Source organism: Ornithodoros turicata, chromosome 3 (assembly GCF_037126465.1).
Source record: "Ornithodoros turicata isolate Travis chromosome 3, ASM3712646v1, whole genome shotgun sequence".
Taxonomy (NCBI): Eukaryota; Metazoa; Arthropoda; class Arachnida; order Ixodida; family Argasidae; genus Ornithodoros; species Ornithodoros turicata.
In genome coordinates this window covers 67692998-67713207 of record NC_088203.1, presented here as the reverse complement: position 1 = coordinate 67713207, position 20210 = coordinate 67692998, and the positions used below count along the sequence as shown (strand labels likewise).

Sequence of the window (20210 nt, the reverse complement as noted above, 5' to 3'; positions counted from 1 at the left end):
TTCTAACCAATGGCGGAAAAATAATTCCCGCCACAAATTTTGGTAACGTGTCCGATGCTGCTACCGCTACTTTAGTGGGCAAGACAAAAGAAATAACTCGTATTCCACGCCATTTCACTTCGACAAGGCAGTATCCGTGTCAAAATCCGGCATGACCAAAGTGATATTTTCTAATTTCTGTACGTTCTTATTCTGCCTAGAATAAAGTTCAGAGCTGGTATCGACGTTTTTCGTGCTTATTGTTCCTACATAAAAGAATACTTTATTGCCTAAGCGTTGTGTGGGCTCTACTCATCGTGGTTACATGTTCGTCAAAAAAATATCTTACGAGACAGCTTGGCAGTAGCGCCATTTCCTTCCGGTAGCGGTACCGCGCTACGTTTCGGAATGAGTAGCGGCGTTTCAGAGGAGTAGCGAATAGCGGTACTCCGCTACCTAACTGCCCACAGAAGGGACAGGACGCAAGCAAGATGGTGCATAACCCGGTTCCTTCCGTTCGACTAGAAACAATGAAGCAAAAAATAAAAAAGACATAAAGGAACAACACGAAGAAGCGTGTGTTTGGGAGACGGAAGAGAATTAGCTCGTAGCCTTTTCTGTGTTCACATTCATTGCCTAGCAGTGACAATTCTTTTGTAGTAGCTTGCTTGTTGCCCCCAACAGCTTTACCTAACACGCAGGATGTCAGTGACACTTGCAGTAACCGAATATGATTCAGCATGCGTGGCGAGGTGTGCAACTGTTCAAACGTACTGCGATAATTAGATTGATGATACCGATTACAGTTTTATATTCCCTTGAGACCATGGCTGCTTGCGCACCGAAGATAGTGCTGCACGAAATGCTACAGTCGTTTATTGTACCGCTAGATCTGGTCCACAGGCATACTACACGCACGTATTGCTCTCAGTAGTACTATTATGTTGGGAGGGAGACCGCATGAGAAACTCGAACATTGCCACCAGGGCAGCGACATCGTCGTTCGCGTATTTTTCCCCGCGCGGCGCGTGTGCGGAGGGCGCGGCGCGTGTGCGGAGGGTTGCCCGCGCGCTTATCGGCGAGGGGAGGGCTGCGTGCGCGTTTACCCTCTCACATTTTTCAGCCTGGACCAACTTCTTTCGTCATTTTTCTATCTGTGCCGACTTCAATCGTTTTTTTTTTTTTCATCTACAACGGGTGTGCAGTAGGCTGTTTACATGCAAAGGATAGCCATACACAAAAGTACAAGTGAAAATATATTAATTAAAGTCATTAATGTCAGAAGTTATGTTATGACTCTGTGTGAAGGAGAAAAACTTAGCCAAAAAAACCTGATGCAGAAGAAACATAATACACCAAACAAAGATTATACTTATTACAGGCATGATGCAATAGCATTGAAGGGTATCACACATCATACACAACATTTTTTTATTCTTAATGGAAGTTTTCAATTAAGCAGAAGGGATAGCACATTTAATCAAAGAAGATATTTTTAATCAATATGATTACAATCAAAATTACAAGTTTTATTATAAAAAGTTTCACATTATTATACGTGAGCACCATAGTGGAGTTTTAATTACAAAGTTCTGATAGGATGTATGTAACTTCAAGAACAATAGCTGGGCCGACTTCTCTAGCGATTTTTTATTTTTATTTTTCAGCGCGCGATGGGCGGCGCGCAGGTGAGGGCCTGTCCGTGTGCTTACCAGCAGGTTGACGGGCTCGGTGCGCCCTGGGCCGACTTCTTTGGCGATTTTTCCGCATGGGCTGACTTCTCTAGCGATTTTTTTTCAGCGGGCGGTGGGCGATGCGCAGGTGAGGGGCTGTCCGTGTGCTTACCAGCGGGCTGATGAGCTGAGCGTACACTTATGGTTGTACACACTGGGCTGACTTCTTTGGCTATTTTTCAGCCTGGGCCGACCTCGTTCGCATTTTTTTCATGCGGCGCGCAAGTAGTGGCATGCACACTGACAACATTGGGCCACATCTTTGGCGATTTTTCACCCTGGGACGACTTCGTTCGCAATTTTTTTCAGGTGGTGTGTGTATCAAAATTAAAAGTTTTATTATAAAAAGTCTAATATTATTATACGTGAGCACCCTAGCGGAGTTTTAATTACAAAGTTCTGACAGATGTACGTAACTTCATGCACAACAGCTAATATTCCATTATGACACATTTAATCAAAGAAGATATTTTTAATCACTATGATTACAATCAAAATTAAAAGTTTTATTATAAAAAGTCTTACATTATTATACGTGACCACCATAGTGGAGCTTTAATTACAAGTGCCGATAGATGTATGTGAACAGCAGAGAACCTGGAAGACCATGGGACACAAATGACACGAACACAACACGAAATAAGATCTATAACACTACATTGGTTAATCAAAGCAACAAAGGAGGAGAATAATCTATCATTTCAACCACCATAAAATCATCCTCGTAACTTAATCTAATCGAATCCAATACAATTTTCATTCTAAGAGACACTACAAACCTTACTTTGTTTTATGAATCCAACACAGAAAATATATTAAAACATGAACTTCACCGCATAGCGCGCTCCTAGTCAAAACCAGCTCTAATAATATCTGCCCTCATTTGTTGAAGACTGGAGGCGTACGCCTGTTTTGTCACAGTTATGAACATTTTCGAGCGCAATAGGGAAGATTATTCCAACATTACACAATTAATCAATTTCTTATTAAGTAAACAGCATAGACATACGGAAATAATGAGAAAGAAAACGATCAACAGCTAGCATTAATAGAGAGCCAAAACAATGCACAATCCAACATGTAAACAACAGACACATGCAGGAAAATAATGAGAAACGCGATTAACAGGTAATAGAGAACCAAAACCCATCACATAAACAAGAGGTACACAAAGGATAAATAATTGAAAAAGAATCTTTCAAAACGACAAACATGCACGGAGCTAACGCTGAATAGCAGAGAAACACTCTAAACTGCGCATCTGCCAATGTGTAAACAAGAGACAGGAAAATATCATTGAAACAAGATCAACAGCTAATAAATTGAAATGGAAATAATATATCTTTTGAACTATCATAAAATCAACCTTACGACCTAACAATATAGAATTTTCGTCCTACTCGGGCACTATAAACATTACCTTGACAGAGGTATCCAAACACGCAGCACAACTAAGCTTTACACAGTACAACCAGACTGGAGTCCGGCGGGGTCACTCTCTCCCTCTATACAGCCCAAATACAGCCCGTTTTATGACAACTTTGCAATAGTAATTTCTACACGCAGAAGCCACAAGCAACTCATCTGAAATGCAAATTAATGTAAAAGTTTACTACAGTGAAAATCAATGCACACAACTTAAAAATACATTCCCAACTAGTAGAATATTTTTATTAATATCAATCGAGTGATCATCTGAAACAAAGTCAAAAGCAGTAATTAATTTAGGCAAACATTTTTTCGTAACCACGCAGCGCAAATATACATCACAGAAACATGTCTTTTCCATTCAGGGCCCACTAGTGGAAACGAAGTGAGAGAGGGAAGCTGAGTTCCCGTACACTTTCGTTAAGGTTACGTCCGCAGGGAGTAGGGGAATCCAACAATGGTCTTGGTATACAATGTATAATTGAAAGCCATAAACTGACTCCCGCAAGTCAAGTTAGGGAAGGAGGGTCTCTAGCGCTGTCTTGTACGTAGAATCATTGAAAGCACACGTTGTTTCCTTACACATCACATATTTTTGTAAATTGAATTTCATAATTCTAACGTCAGGTGGAACATTCTAAACCTGATAATAAAATTTTAATAAATAAAATTAGCACCGATATGATTTAATTAAATGTCGAGGTACACTACAAAACAGAACAGACAATTGCCATACATTGAAGAGATGGACGGATTTTGTACTGGTTACCATAGGTCATGGGAGGACCTGATAAAAAGTTGCTTCGAAAAGGAGGAGCCGCGAAACGATTCAATTATCGCTGCATTTCAATACGTCCTAGACATGGTCGTATTCGGAGATATGGTGCAAATTATGGAATTCAAGATGCGAGAACTTGTATGCCGAATCTACAATAGTTATAAAAATGTTTGCACGTCAACATCGGAAGGACCTCTGGGATTGATGGTGGAGTTTTTGAGGTTTGCTAACGAAGAATTGAAATACACTAGACCAAATGTAATTGTATCATTGCAATGGGCATTGCATTAATCAAGAAAGCAATCAGATCAAATTATCATATACAAGCAGTCTATATCGCACGATTCATTACGGTTTTGTTGAAATTACACCTAACGGTTGAAATGGAAAGTACATAAAACTTATCACGTGATATATTCCACCCTAGCGCCTCTACACATTTATTTTATTCTACTAGTCAATGATGTCGAATGAACAGAAGTTCGATATTGTCGTGCAAGGTCTGATGTATCATCACTTATTGAAACTCAACAAACATATCAATTGCGGTGGACCACAGGACGATTTTCATTTAATACTCTCTTGTACGCCATTCAAGCATCTTCATACAAAGAAAGGAAACATCAATAAGAGACTGTACTAGTTCATCGCTACAAAGTGCAAGTTGTTGAAGCAATACAAACACGGCGACAACGTATCACCCGCGTTAATCAACGCTGGATTCAAGCGTCCAATAATCAGAATAAACTACTTGATGTCTTCGGAATTCATCAATCAAGACAACAAACGAAAACTTCAGAGTTTGGATAGAACTGTAATTTATCGAAATAAACAAGCATACAATTGAAATAATAATTGTATTCTTTGTCATCATTGTAATGTATTCTACACATCGCAACGAAAACAGCTTATGATTAGATTGAAGATTGCTAAGGAGACACTATGTACAAGGATCTTCGCATGGAATCAGCGCCGGCAATCAAGGAGATTTTACACGACCACACTCTATACAACACCGACACCCAAAGGAAAGAATTGTAGAAGAATCGCTAATATAAATTTAGAGGCATGTTACATCAATCTTTGTTTACAAAAAGAGGATCACAAATATTTTGCGAAAGCTTACTTTATGAATTAAATTGCACAGTGTGTATATTTTCTCAGACGATTGGACAGTTGACAATACTATATTGAAAGGAATCTGTTATCATATGACGCGATGCAAGTGATGGACAAGCATGATGCGCAGGCGGAGTCTACTCATCATCTAATCATTCAATTCTAATCATCATAACATGCAGCGCACAGTTCCAATAAGGAAGGGAGTTGCCTCAGGACAGAAGCCGCCGATATTTCGAACAGAGACTGTTCTTCTTCTGGGCCCAGAAGAAGAACAGTCTCTGTTCGAAATATCGGCGGCTTCTGTCCTGAGGCAACTCCCTTCCTACATTTCTACCGGTTCGCTGGATTTCTACCCAACCACAGTTCCAATAAGGTTTTGGGAGAATCGAATCACACAACTGTCCTCAGAAATGTTTAACCCATGAAGATGAGCACTATGCATAAGATGCGTAATTATAATAAGTAAATATTTCTTTTGCAAACTTAACCAAAACAGCACACATAAACGTAGCTCCAATTCACAGAATGTACCCGAGGTTTTTTCATTAGCCATACTGAAAAACTATGAGTCTATTCATTATGTCACGGCATATGAGGCACTACAAATGGGAAGGACATGCTTTAATTTTAGAAGATTTTAGCTCATAATGAATCAAAACACAAACTCCAACACCAAAGGCTCTTGTTTAAATTTTAAAGTCAAAACTGTACACTCTTTCTTACAATTTTTTAAGATATAGATTAAAAAGATGTCTATATAGTCACACATTGTATACAAGGTATTTGTTTGTACATTAATTGCTAAAATTTATCAGATCACATTCCGGAGCAGTGGAGACTATCAGTAAGTGTTTAATTAAAATTTGAACTGTTGCCGCAATTTACGAATTGAGTTGTAGAAACTATAATTTCACAGCTTTAGCTGGTTCACTTTCATACGCGGAGGTTTTAAGAACTCTTTCACGGTGACGAAGAATTGAATCGAGTGTATTGATATTTTCTATATACTCTATAACGTAATGTGAATTCTCCATGTCGCGGATAGTAAAAGTTACGAATATTTTTCGAAGGAAATTTACTCAAAACTCGAAGAAACGATCACCCGCGTCGTCGAATGCGTTTCCGCAACACGCCGGGCATCGTTTCCCGGACACCCTTCCTAAACCGAACGCGATTCGGTGTCCGACGCGTTAACGCGGCACCCCACGCGAGCGTGTTGCTTTCTTCCGGAAACGGGTTCGACGACTCGGATGACCATTTCTTCGAGTTTTAAGTAAATTTTGTTCGAAAAATATTCGTAACTTTTACTAACCACGTCATGGAGAATTCACATTACGTTATAGAGTATATAGAAAATATCAATACACTCGATTCAATTCTTCGTCACCGTGAAAGAGTTCTTAAACCTTCGCGTATCAAAGTGAACCAGCTAAAGCTGCGAAATTATACTTTCTACAACTCAGTTCGTAAATTGCGGCAGTAGTTCAAATTTTAATTAAATACTTACTGATAGTCTCCACTGCTCCGGAATGTGATCTGATAAATTTTATCAATTAATGTACAAACAGATATCATGTATAGAATGTGTGACTATATAGACAGCTTTTAATCTATATCTTAAAAAATTGTAAGAAAGAGTGTACAGTTTTCACTTTGAAAATTTAAACAATAACCTTTGGTGTTGGAGTTTGCATTTTGATTCATTATGAGCTAAAATCTTCTAAAATTAATGTATGTCCTTCCCATTTGTAGTGCCTCATATACCGTGACATAGTGAGTAGACTCCGAATTTTTCGTTTGTTGTCTTGATTGATGAATTTCGAAGACATCAAGTAATTTATTCTGATTATTGGGCGCTTGAATCCAGCGTTGATTAACGCGGGTGATATGTTGTCGCCGTGTTTGTATTGCTTCAACAACTTGCACTTTGTAGCGATGAACTTGCACAGTCTCTTATTGATGTTTCCTTTCTTTGTATGAAGATTCTTGAATGGCGTACACGAGAGTATTAGATGAAAATCGTCCGGTGGTCCACCGCAATTGATATGTTTGTTGAGTTTCAATAAGTGATGATACATCAGACCTTGCACGACAATATTGAACTTCTGTTCATTCGACATCATTGACTGATAGAAGAAAATAAATGTGTGGAGGCTCTACTGGAATATATCACGTGATAAGATTTTTTATGTACTTTCCATTTCAACCGTTAGCTGTAATTTCAACAAATCAGTAATGAATCGTGCGATATAGACTGCTTGTATGTGATAATTTGATCTGATTGCTTTCTTGATTAATGCAATGCCCATTGCGATGATTACAATTACGTCTGGTCTAGTGTATTACAATTCTTCGTTAGCAAACCTCAAAAACTCCACCATCAATCCCAGAGGTCCTTCCGATGTTGACGTGCAAATATTTTTATAACTATTATAGATTCGGCATACAAGTTCTCGCATCTTGAATTCCATAATTTGCACCATATCTCCGAATACGACCATGCCTAGGACGTATTGAAATTCAGCGATAATTGAATCGTTTCGCGGCTCCTCCTTTTCGAAGCAACTTTTTACCAGGACCTCCCATGACCTATGGTAACGAGTACAAAATCCGTCCATTTCTTCAACGTATGGCAATTGTCTGTTCTGTTTTGTAGTGTACCTCGACATTTAATTAAATCATAACGGTGCTAATTTTATTTATTACAATTTTGTTATCAGATTTAGAATGTTCCACCTAACGTTAGAATTATGAAAGTCAATTTACAAAAAAAGATGTGATGTGTAATGAAAAAATGTGTGCTTTCAATGATTCTACGTACAAGACAGCGCTAGAGCCCCTCCTTCCCTAACTTGACTTGCGGGAGTCAGTTTATGGCGTTCAACAATACATTGTATACCAAGACCATTGTTGGATTCCCCTACTCCCTGCGGGCGTAACCTTAACGAAAGTGTACGGGAACTCAGCTTCCCTCTCTCACTTCGTTTCCACTAGTGGGCCCTGAATGGAAAAGACATGTTTCTGTGATGTATATTTGCGCTGCGTGGTTACGAAAAAATGTTTGCCTAAATTAATTACTGCTTTTGACTTTGTTTCAGATGATCACTCGATTGATATTAATAAAAATATTCTACTAGTTGGGAATGTATTTTTAAGTTGTGTGCATTGATTTTCACTGTAGTAAACTTTTACATTAATTTGCATTTCAGATGAGTTGTTTGTGGCTTCTGCGTGTAGAAGTTACTATTGCAAAGTTGTCATAAAACGACGTAATTAACTTTGATTCTCGTTTTCGAATGAGTATTGTTCCTATCATTGAATAAATTTGACTTTCTCTTTTTTGCTTCAGATATTCACTCGATCGATATTTCGTGAGTTGAGAATAATGTATGCATAATAGTTGTGTCAGATTTGAAATGCATTAAAATGCATCGTTTCTCGTTTTGGTTGAGTATTGTTTGCGCCGATAATATTTCTCATTTGCTTAGATAATGTTTCTCTAAAAACCAGTTTGCACTGACATAAAAGTCAATTCTTAGATTTTTTGCATACTATAGTTTTTTGATAGAATTGTTATTGTGTTCTTGAGAATCGAATAATTCCAATATCGATTTGCGATCAATAAAAAATTTCGCCTCTGTACACCGGTCCTAAGAATATTTCCTTTTGGAGGAAAGAATGTGAAAAACGAGAGAGGGTTTCCCCACTCCATAAATTGACAACAGATTCTTCGCTTTGGGCTGTATAGAGGGAGAGAGTGACCCCGTCGGACTCCAGTCTGGTTGTACTGTGTAAAGCTTAGTTGTGCTGCGTGTTTGGATACCTCTGTCAAGGTAATGTTTATAGTGCCCGAGTAGGACGAAAATTCTATATTGTTAGGTCGTAAGGTTGATTTTATGATAGTTCAAAAGATATATTATTTCCATTTCAATTTATTAGCTGTTGATCGCGTTTCTCATTATTTTCCTGCATGTGTCTGTTGTTTACATGTTGGATTGTGCATTGTTTTGGCTCTCTATTAATGCTAGCTGTTGATCGTTTTCTTTCTCATTATTTCCGTATGTCTATGCTGTTTACTTAATAAGAAATTGATTAATTGTGTAATGTTGGAATAATCTTCCTTATTGCGCTCGAAAATGTTCATAACTGTGACAAAACAGGCGTACGCCTCCAGTCTTCAACAAATCAGGGCAGATATTATTAGAACTGGTTGTTGACTAGGAGCGCGCTATGCAGTGGAGTTCATTTTTAAATATATTTTCCGTGTTGGATTCATAAAACAAAGTAAGGTTTGTAGTGTCTCTTAGAATGAAAATTGTATTGGATTCGATTAGATTCAGTCACGAGGATGATTTTATGGTAGTTAAAATGATAGGTTATTCTCCTCCTTTGTTGTTTTGATTAACCAACGTAGTGTTATAGATCTTATTTCGTGTTGTGTTCGTGTCATTTGTGTCCCATGGTCTTCCAGGTTCTCTGCTGTTCACATATATCTATCGGCACTTGTAATTAAAGCTCCACTATGGTGGTCACGTATAATAATGTAAGACTTTTTATAATAAAACTTTTAATTTTGATTGTAATCATAGTGATTAAAAATATCTTCTTTGATTAAATGTGTCATAACGGAATATTAGCTGTTGCGCATGAAGTTACGTACATCTGTCAGAACTTTGTAATTAAAACTCCGCTAGGGTGCTCACGTATAATAATGTTAGACTTTTTATAATAAAACTTTTAATTTTGATACACACACCACCTGAAAAAAATTGCGAACGAAGTCGTCCCAGGGTGAAAAATCACCAAAGATGTGGCCCGATGTTGTCAGTGTGCATGCCACTACATGCGCACCGCATGAAAAAAATGCGAACGAAGTCGGCCCAGGCTGAAAAATAGCCAAAGAAGTCAGCCCAGTGTGTACAACCATAAGTGTACGCTCAGCTCATCAGCCCGCTGGTAAACACACGGACAGCCCCTGACCTGCGCACCACCCACCGCGCGCTGAAAAATAAAATAAAAAATCGCTAGAGAAGTCGGCCCAGCTATTGTTCTTGAAGTTACATACATCCTATCAGAACTTTGTAATTAAAACTCCACTATGGTGCTCACGTATAATAATGTGAAACTTTTTATAATAAAACTTGTAATTTTGATTGTAATCATATTGATTAAAAATATCTTCTTTGATTAAATGTGCTATCCCTTCTGCTTAATTGAAAACTTCCATTAATAATAAAAAAATGTTGTGTATGATGTGTGATACCCTTCAATGCTATTGCATCATGCCTGTAATAAGTATAATCTTTGTTTGGTGTATTGTGTTTCTTCTGCATCAGGTTTTTTTGGCTAAGTTTTCTCCTTCACACAGAGTCATAACATAATTTCTGACATTAATGGCTTTAATAAATATATTTTCAGTTGTACTTTTGTGTATGGCTATCCTTTGCATGTAAACTGCCTACTGCACACCCATTGTAGATGAAAAAAAAATTACGATTGAAGTCGGCACAGATTGAAAAATGACGAAAGAAATTGGCCCAGGCTGAAAAATGTGAGAGGGTAAACGCGCACGCAACCCTCCCCTCGCCGATAAGCGCGCGGACAACCCTCCGCACACGCGCCGCGCGGGGAAAAATACGCGAACGACGGTGTCGCTGCCCTGGTGGCAATGTTCGAGTTTCTCATGCGGTCTCCCTCCCAACATAATAGTACTACTACTGCAACAGGTCAGTTGTCGGAAATCTCGGGGAAAAAAAAAAGGAAGAAGACGAGAATATATTGTGAGACTAAAGGAATGTACGGGTCAAATTTCAGGTATGTTAGTACGGGCATTGTGATATTACTATGAACATGCCCATGCTGAGCGCGAAAATAACGGGATGAGGGAGTGAGGCAACTGTAGCAAACATAGAAAAAGAGGAGATGGAACACAGCCGTTAGAGATTGGTAAATGCATATATTGTTTATGATAACATCCGGGTGGACCTGAACCGCATCACATCGTACGCTCTTGGATAGCCGCAAGTGAAAGTTGGCACCACTGTGGTAATCTGAAAAAATCAAAATGCACACAAACTTGGCAATGCTCCCATGGGCAGAAATGAAATATCGAAGTGAGATATACAGCAGAAAACAGCTCCAAACCTAGAGAACGCTGTCCATCCTCACCCTTTTACTGCTGTGCTGTACCTCAGACTATAAAAAAAAAATCATCGGGGGAGAGTCGTAATACAGGTGCTTCTCAGTCCTGCCCCCAGAGTCAAGGCAATGACACTAGACTAAGACCACTGATGCCTAAGACCATACAAGGGGGGCAAAGGCCACAGTTTGGATTGCCTACGGGGAATAACAAATAAATAAGAGCAAGCGCACTGCACCAGTACAAAGTTACAATCACTTGGTTACAACTTACCGTTTCTTTCTCGACAGCCGCCGACGCAGCTTGCGGACTGATTTCCGACCGCAACTACGCGGTTTTCGGAGGATTCTTGCACGACCGTGTCATTGCCGCGCGTTTCCAGTTTGTGCGAAGCGGCAGCAGCAACGATACTATGAACGTGCAGCCTACCGCAGTATCAACAGTTCAAATCAGAACATGACAGTCAGCACCTGTCAACACGGCGTGAATGAATGCGTCCCGCAGCACAGCGGAGGCACAGCCAGAGCAGTACGCAACCAACGTGACGTAACGAACACAAGTGACGCAAGCGCCACCTTTCGCAGAATACTGGAGTTGGTGACACGGTAGTTACATGCTCCGCCACGATGTGGCCACCGAAAATCCTGTATAGTTTCGGTTTGGTCGGAATGTTTTGGAATGGCTTGGGAACGTAATAACCTGCGCTGTGCTGTTCCAATCATGCTGAAATTTTCAGCAATTGTTTTGCGCATAATTGCCCATCCACTGCCACTTCTAGGCTGGGGTGGTGACATTAGAACACCTCGAAACAGGAAGCCAAAGAAAGGCATTTTTTCATGTTTTTCTGAAGGCGCTTCCGGATTATCGGCGTCATATATCAATAAGAGCGAGACGGTCCACCCTCCACGTATAGAACAACACAACGCAACAAATTGTGCGCCGCTATCTGCTCTCCCTTTTGCGCCAGTTTCGTACAAAGACCACCCATAATTGGAGATATTGGTATGTTCCAGGCCTTATGGCGCAGCAACCGCATGCCTGGCCGAAAATCGGAAGACGGTCCCCCCGAGACAAGAATCATAGCTTCCGAATGGCACCAGTTTCACCACCAACAGACGAAAATGAGAGCAATAGGTCTGGTACAAAGTTGCCTCTTTTTAAGAGGGGAGTGAGACCATAGCCTTAAAAGTTGGTCGGGCCGGAAACTTATGGAACCACCCTCGTAGAAGCCTATCATTCGTGGCAATGCACGGTTGGAGGGCAGCGTGCTATGTGGTGAATTTTTTTTTTTTAGAGTGTGGCGTTCTGTGCCTCTCAGCCCGCTTTTGTGCCAAACTTCAGTGGCGAAGTAAGATTTCTTCCACCACTTGCTGCTCTATAGCTGTAAGGTCGGTTCGATGTGACGTCCGATGATCGGGAACTGCTTTTCATGAAGACGTAAAACGGGCTCAGCAAGGAATAGGTTCATTTGCATTTATGTACACTACAAACGTATATGACTTTCGACATACTATACATAACTCTCCGGGCAAGTGTTTTTTCCCTCTCTTCAGGCCCCCGATACCTCCTCAAAGGGTAATGTTTTGGGCCATAACCTCGATCCTGGAGCACCAATCAGATATCCTGGGTTCAAAGTGTTTCAAGCTCTGATTGGACTATTTTAAAACTTTTGACAGGAGCGTCATCTCATAATCCCCACCTTCTGGTCCAAATATACTGCCAACGGTCGCGGCTGTCAAACCGTGCACCACGGTTGAGCGGTCCAAGGTCCACACCCTTAAAATGAACTTCACCTCATAGCACGGTCCTAGCCAGCCATCGTTTTGAATGATATCGTTATCTGCCCTGATTTGTTGGCAACGTCGGGAGGCGTACGCCTCTTCTGTGACACTTATGCTGTCCATAATTGTCACAGTCATAGAAAAGGCGTACGTCCCCCAGTTTTCAACAAATCATGTCAGATAACGATATCAATTGAAAAACGGGTGGCTTGGAGTGTGCTATGAGCTGAAGCTCATTTTTAAGAGTGCAGACGTCACATCCCTGGTTTAGTGCCGGGGGTAAAGAGGTTCTCTTCGAACTCTAGAGTGTCCGCTCTCGCTCCTGCTGTAGCTGTGCAACCCGCAAAGGCGATAATTAAACATTTGAAGGCATGCACGCATACTTGCTTCGATATTTTCTTAATTTTTCTATAAGCCTGCAGTTAATAAAGGGCTGTATATACGTTCGACCCATCCGTCTTCATTCTAGCACTTCTAACTCAGGAATAGCAATAAAATGCGACTTATTGGTAGCTTCCAGACGCGTTGCATCAAGTGTCTGCGTGGCCGTGTCACCTGTAAATTGTACATCCGTATTGTATGTTCCGTGAAGTACTGGAAAACGTTGTTCGGTTCAACCGGGAAGTGCTACCTCATTCCTTGTAATTGTCCCAGGTCATCTTACGTGAGAGCGGACGTGGTGTATTTTGGATCTGACCTTTTACGTTTGAATATATTTTCGGATTCGCCGTGGGGAGTGAAAAAGGGTGCAATTTTTAAACCTACAATGTGGGGTGAAATCGGGTGTTATCGGGTTATTTTTTGCTTTCTGTCTGGCAAGCGGCCTATAGTTAGAGATCCATATATACTTCACATAATTACAATAACAACATAACGTAGCATTAAATATCCTTCACACAGTTCATTGTTGCAACCTAATATGTTCACGAGACGTGCGCAGAGAGTGCTATTGCATCATATGCGATTAAGATTCGGGGAGATATTCTCTTAAACTAGAACTGGTCCAAAACTTCTGCAACTTCCCGTGTCGTCGGACGTTTGAGCTGGGACAGTGTGGGTTGGCTAGATGTGAACTAGCTTTCAATAATCTGCAACTTTTAAACACCGTTCTGTGCTCATGAAGTTCAACTCATAGTTAGCGCCTTGCAAAAATACTCCAAAAGCCGGGAGACGACATAACTGGACAAAAACGTAGAGAACTCCGACTTAATATAACAAAATAACAAGTTTTACTCAGGCGTATAATCTCTCACTCAGTTTGGCACTGATGATGTCCGTCGCAGGACGGATGAAATGTCTGAGAACTTGTTATTTTGTTATGTTAAGTCGGAGTTTTCTCCATTTTTGTCCAGTTAGCACCTTGTCTTCTTCGCACTTGTCATAATGAATGTTACTGAAGTAGCCCAACTCTGTTTTTAAGCAGTTTTGACATGTTCCTGATTGAGACGATCGACCCACCGTAATTACCAACAAAAAATAATTTCAACCACTTCTTATAAATCTGAACACTTCTAGCTGCCAGCGACCTTGTAACTGGTGAAGTGCACTGCGGACGGCCTTCTTCAACTTCTCAATCCCAGTCACCCAAGGCTGGGATTGGCAAAACATCCACATTCGTATTCTATAAATAAAGTTCCATGCACTCGCCACCATAAGGAAGTACAGTAGAAAGCAGAGTTGTCGCGAGGCGAGCTTCCGCCTGAAGCACGCTAAACGCAACTCCACATCCAACCATGTCATATTCTGGAGACATCCAAACAATATTTTACACTGCATATTTGATATCTTCCGATATCCGTAAATATTCAACTGTTGTCTAATGAACCCCCATGGATATTCCTATATACTGCCTGAAAAGAAAACTTCCTAGACATGCGCTGGAGATCCCTGGTACACAGGATGTCGATCCGTGGCAGTAAGACATTTCTCCTGCTGAGGTTCAGCTGATATGCACTTGACATCGTTCGTATGTTCATTGCTGACATGGGCATTTCCTGAACCAATATAGGATGTTGCATGTATTACCACAATTGTTACTATGAATCACTACATTGTCATTCATGTACTTGTTGTTGATGCATGTATGTGGGGTGATGACGTGAAGCGGTCACGGATTTTTCTGAAGAGTGCGGCATACCTGTTTTGTAGATATCGGCCTATATCCAACACACATTTCATTTTCTGCACTCTCCCCTTTTTCTGTATATAATATTTCCCACAACGGATAACAGGCGCGGTGTTAAAAAATATAAAGGCTTCTAGGACAACTAATAACTTTAGGAAGACAGTGACATTGCCTTCCAAAGAGAAAACAGACACTATTATCCAAGACAGAACACTAGCTCCTGCGCAAATGGGTAGAAATCCAGCGAACCGGTAGTACGAACGGAGTTGCCTCAGGACAGGAGCCGCCGATATTTCGAACAGAGACTGTTCTCCTGGTCCCAGAAGAAGAACAGTCTCAGTTCGAAATATCGGCGGCTCCTGTCCTGAGGCAACTCCCATCGTACCAGCTCCTGCGGACGTCCGAAATAGATCCATGCCTTGAAATGGATGTCAGATGGACATCTCTGGGAGCTATATGCATGGATGGACGCCCCTATCTGTACATCCGCAGGATGTGCTGTAATGGCCGTTTGTGTCAGGGACGAGACTAGGCGGTGACTCAGGTTCGAATACGGGCGCCCAATATGCTGTGTATTTTTTTTATCAAGTTTTCCGCACATGGCCGTAAACGTCGGCGCAGTTCTCTGCGAGGTCGGCCCAGGATGCACTACTCCCAGGCCATTCTCATTCACATTCTCATGCACATTCTACCTTTTACAACAGTCACATTCTCCATTGAATGAGTACAAATGTGTTGACTCTGAAAGATCACGGGAAGCCCACCTGCCCATTTCGTCAGTGCCAACTGGCCATGATTCTCATCATCAATGTAATACCCCTATGCATATATATATGGGGGTCCGGACCCCTGGACCCCCCCCCCCTCTATACCTAGATCCGTGCCTGGTCCCAACAGACTTCTCCCTGTTTGTATACATATTTGGTACACCAATTTGGTTGAGTGGAACTACGTCCGGAGCTAGGGGCGAACCAGGTCGCGCCCGAAAGCCATGGTCTTGAAAGGGGTTACCATGATCCCCGAAAAGGACACGACCTTCGGTCCTACCTTTCTTTCTATGGGAGCCAGGGAACACCATTCGTGGAACCCCACCCCCACCTTCCGATTTGTTTCGGTTTCAGTCTGTATACCAACGTCATGATGAAATTTCTTTGGTAGAAATATATTAGACGCCCCGGAAACAAAAGTGAGAAACAATGCAGTTCCGAGTTCAGCTCTCGGAACCTGACATCCGGCGCCCCTATAACAAAGGTGCCCGGGCCGGCTGCACTCTTAAAAAAAGGGTGTAGTTTAACTACTTCTTCTTGCCACATATATAACTCCCTTCTGGAGAGTACAATTACTCTAAAAAAAGGAGTCTCCACATTCCCTTTAGGGAGTGGGGTTATGCTCTGACCCCACTGGAGAGTAATATTACTCTCCAGTGGGGAGTAAGGTTACTGCCTTGAGGGAGCGAGGAGACTCCTTTGTTGAGAGTAATTGTACTCTCCAAAAGGGAGTTATATATGTGGCAAGAAAAAGTGTTAACTAGACCCTTTCTTTCAAGAGTGTGCCCCTCTCAGACACCACGGAAGCGGCTCTGGTGCAAAGTAAAATACAAATAACTAGGCAAGGTACATGGAAGCACTCGACGAAATAGCATAGTTATTTTTTGTTTACATATTTGTTGCTTTGTATGGACACAAACATGTTTGCAAGAACTCGTCCCAGACACATACAGGTTGTCCCAGAAAACGTGTCATTGAATTATAATAAAAATACTACGCCACCTAGTATCATGCGGTTATAGGCACTTGTTCTTATTAGGATTTTGCCACCTCCTCATGTGATTGTCATGTATTGTAAGTTTAGTTGTGTAAATGTTTGCAAACTCAACTCTGAGATTTCCCAAGTGAAGGTCACTTTCTTACCCCGACAATATGAAGAGCAAGCAGAATTCACTCAAATTCATGACAACTGACCGTGATATCCCCCCCCCCCCCCCAAAAAAAAAAAAAACCCCGACCATCGAAGTCAAATATTATCCCGCTGCAGTGGAAAGAGTAAAAGAACGATAAGAGAATTTAGGATTGAATTTTGTGACACTGGGGTCAAAATTGGCAGCATCCTGTGCAATAGGTATTAAATGTGGCAGCAGGAGGATTAAACTACATGGTATAAGGACAAAATATATGACAGGATAAAAAGAAAAATTATATACAATGGGAAAACCTGTTGTGCAAACTGTATGTGATACAGTGAAGGCACGGTTAAAGTTCACATCGGAATTTACACATTTAAATGGAGCTGATAAACAGCAAAGCTGGCGTAAGTCAGTTAATTAATCGTAAGATATTTCGTGAGGAAAAGCTACTACATACAGCCCCTACTGGACTTGGAGGTAAACCTAATGTTAGTACTTTATTGAATCCAGGTTTGTGCTGATAGGTGAGAAGGATAGTAGATTCCCATGTGTGATGCAATAGGGTAAATGAGAGTGAATAAAAGTATTCATTTCATTATTTACTTATGAATTTTATTACTTTATTTATTATGTATAATAAGTGCCTAACTTGGTTATGGCCGATTACGCCCTGTATTTACCCCTGATTCTAATAGGCAAAAACAGGTTTAACCCGATATTTTCCCCCAAAACTGCTGGACCAGGGGTGATGGCAAGTCATAACAACTAACACACAACTTTGGAAACTGTGTTGTGAATGTATAAATATGCCCACACAAACTGTCAAAACAGAGACCCTGCTGCCTCTGACATGCATGGACTCTCTGTCTACTGGTGTGTTGTGTGTATTACACATAGTACACCAACGACTTACGCCTGATTCTATCCGATTCAACAAGAATGCGGTTGAATCAGTCCAACCTGATTACACACAAATTACGGAAGCGAAATACAATCCGATATTTACCCCCTTCCCCAATTTTGTTGGAAAATAAAACCTGAAAAAATCTGTTCCTACAGCATAATACAAGGAATCGAGTACGTGAACAGAAAAAATGTTTAACTTCGAGCATGTGTACACAAACCTACACTCCGGGTAATGTGAGAAATGTGAGCAGCAAACTTTAGAAAATGGTAAATTGCTATTCTAAAAAATTCAAGACTGTCCGTAAGCAAATGCTCGTGATCATTCAGTGTTAAGGAGAGCACACCGGTATTTTCTCTTGGGAAGTCTGGAAGATAATGAACCCAGTTTTGTTTCTGTTAAATGAACATTTATTACTATTATACCACTTTGGATCATGAATCACATGAGTCAAGTTCATTAGGTAATGATTAAAAGTCTCTGAGATAAATAGTAGTATCATCACCATACAAAATACACTTCGAATGACAAAGAGAATTAGGCAGAGCAGAATTACAAAAAAGGGGAGACCTAGAATCGAAAAGTGTCGGACACTTTGATTAGCTATAACCGAGTGGGTAAATTAACATATTTGCCTACTTTTTCTTCATTTCAAGTACTTTGTGGCTGGCACAGATTGAATCTTGAAGCACCTTGATTTCATATTCGCAGTCTCAAATCTTGCTCATGAGAGAACTGATGTTCTGAGGCTGGAACAACATAGAAGGGACAATCACATACAAGGCCTCAAGTTGCCTAAGAAATTAACGATGAAAGGTGAAAGTCACTGAAAAGGTTAGCCAGCTGTAGGACTCGAACCCACATCTTCTGGATTACCGGTCCAGGGCTCTACCAATTGAGCTAAGCTGACACGCCTTCTCAGCGATTTCCAGGGTGCGTCATCTGAAGGGACAAACCAGTCACTCTCTCTCACTCATCCTCCTTTCACTCTTACATTTTTGCACACTCATACACACAATCATACGACAGGGATCGACGCAAGCGGCAAATGTTGAACATGAGAGAATCAAATTTCAGAAAAATCATCAAATCTTGGGTTTCCTCGGCACGAATTTCTTAGTACAGAGGGCCATCCCAAAGTTTGCCAAATAGCACAAAATGAGTTTGGTGTGTGCAGTTTTCTACCCAGACAAACACAGCCACGAGAACCAGATGGGCAATGCACACATGACCTAAGACCGCATAATGTCAATGTATTCAGGTTCACTGGTCAGTGCATGTCTTTTTCTTTTTGACCTTAGAACTTTCTCCTTTTGTAGCTGGTAAACTTGTTCCATTAGGGGGATCTGGGATTGAAAGGCTCACGCGCGTGGCGAATTTCATTGTCCCCTTTTGAGTTATCCTACATTTTAGTGGGCTGCTCTACAGTTTTATAGAAAACACGGTCTTGAAAATGACTTCTGTGCTAATTGATGATTTCTTTTCAAGGTACCTTCATTTGCCAACTTTGGATTAGCTCTCCCATATTATAAACTGAGTAATGCTGGTTTCTCTCACATTGATTTGACAAACTCTATTTGCAGTGACTTGTAATATAGTGAAAGCAAATCTGCCAGTTGATAGACTAATTTGAAAGGCTCCTTCGTTTTACACGAATGCAATACCTCTTTTATCTTCACCAAACAGTCACATCCCATTACGCTGTGCTTCATGTGTCCTATCATTGCCTTACAGTGTACACGGCTCCTGAACACAAAAAATATGCATAAAAAAATCTACGTTTGGATGACAGTCACCGATCCTGTAAAGAGTGCAATGGCACATACATGCCCCTTCTGTCACTTAGCATTTGCTGATAACAGAAGCTTGAGGAAACACACAAGGAAGAAGGTTTGCCAGCGAAGTAAAGGGAAGGCCTCCAGATGATATCCAATTGATGATGTCCAGGAAGGATGTCCAATTCCAACATGTACTGCAACCTTCCTGCATGCCACGAGGCTTTTAGCCCACATTGAGAAAAGCCATGAGGGCACGAAGTACAATCTGAGAAACCTTAACTTCCAATCAATGGATGAGTTCAAAGAATGGATGAGGCAGGTGGAAAGAGATACTTTTGCTCGATATCATCTACGGTACAATAAGGACGACAAGTACCGCCTATACACATGCAGCACAGAGGCACCTCACCGAGATAAGACAACTACACGGGAAAATGTGAAAGGAAAGGGAATTACAGGCCTGAAGTGTTTGTCTAGAATTATAGTGTTTGAGGCTCGTGGAGCACTACGTGCGATATATATATTGAGCAACATGATCAT

The 20210-nt window shown here is 40.9% G+C and overlaps 1 non-coding gene across 1 annotated transcript; it reads right to left on the bottom strand.

The window, feature by feature from the left end:
• Nucleotides 1-18729: 18729 nt before the first annotated feature.
• On the bottom strand, nt 18730-18802 carry Trnat-ggu (transfer RNA threonine (anticodon GGU)). The gene has a single exon. It is a non-coding gene; the product is annotated as a tRNA-Thr (tRNA).
• Between the last annotated feature and the right edge of the window lie 1408 nt (nt 18803-20210).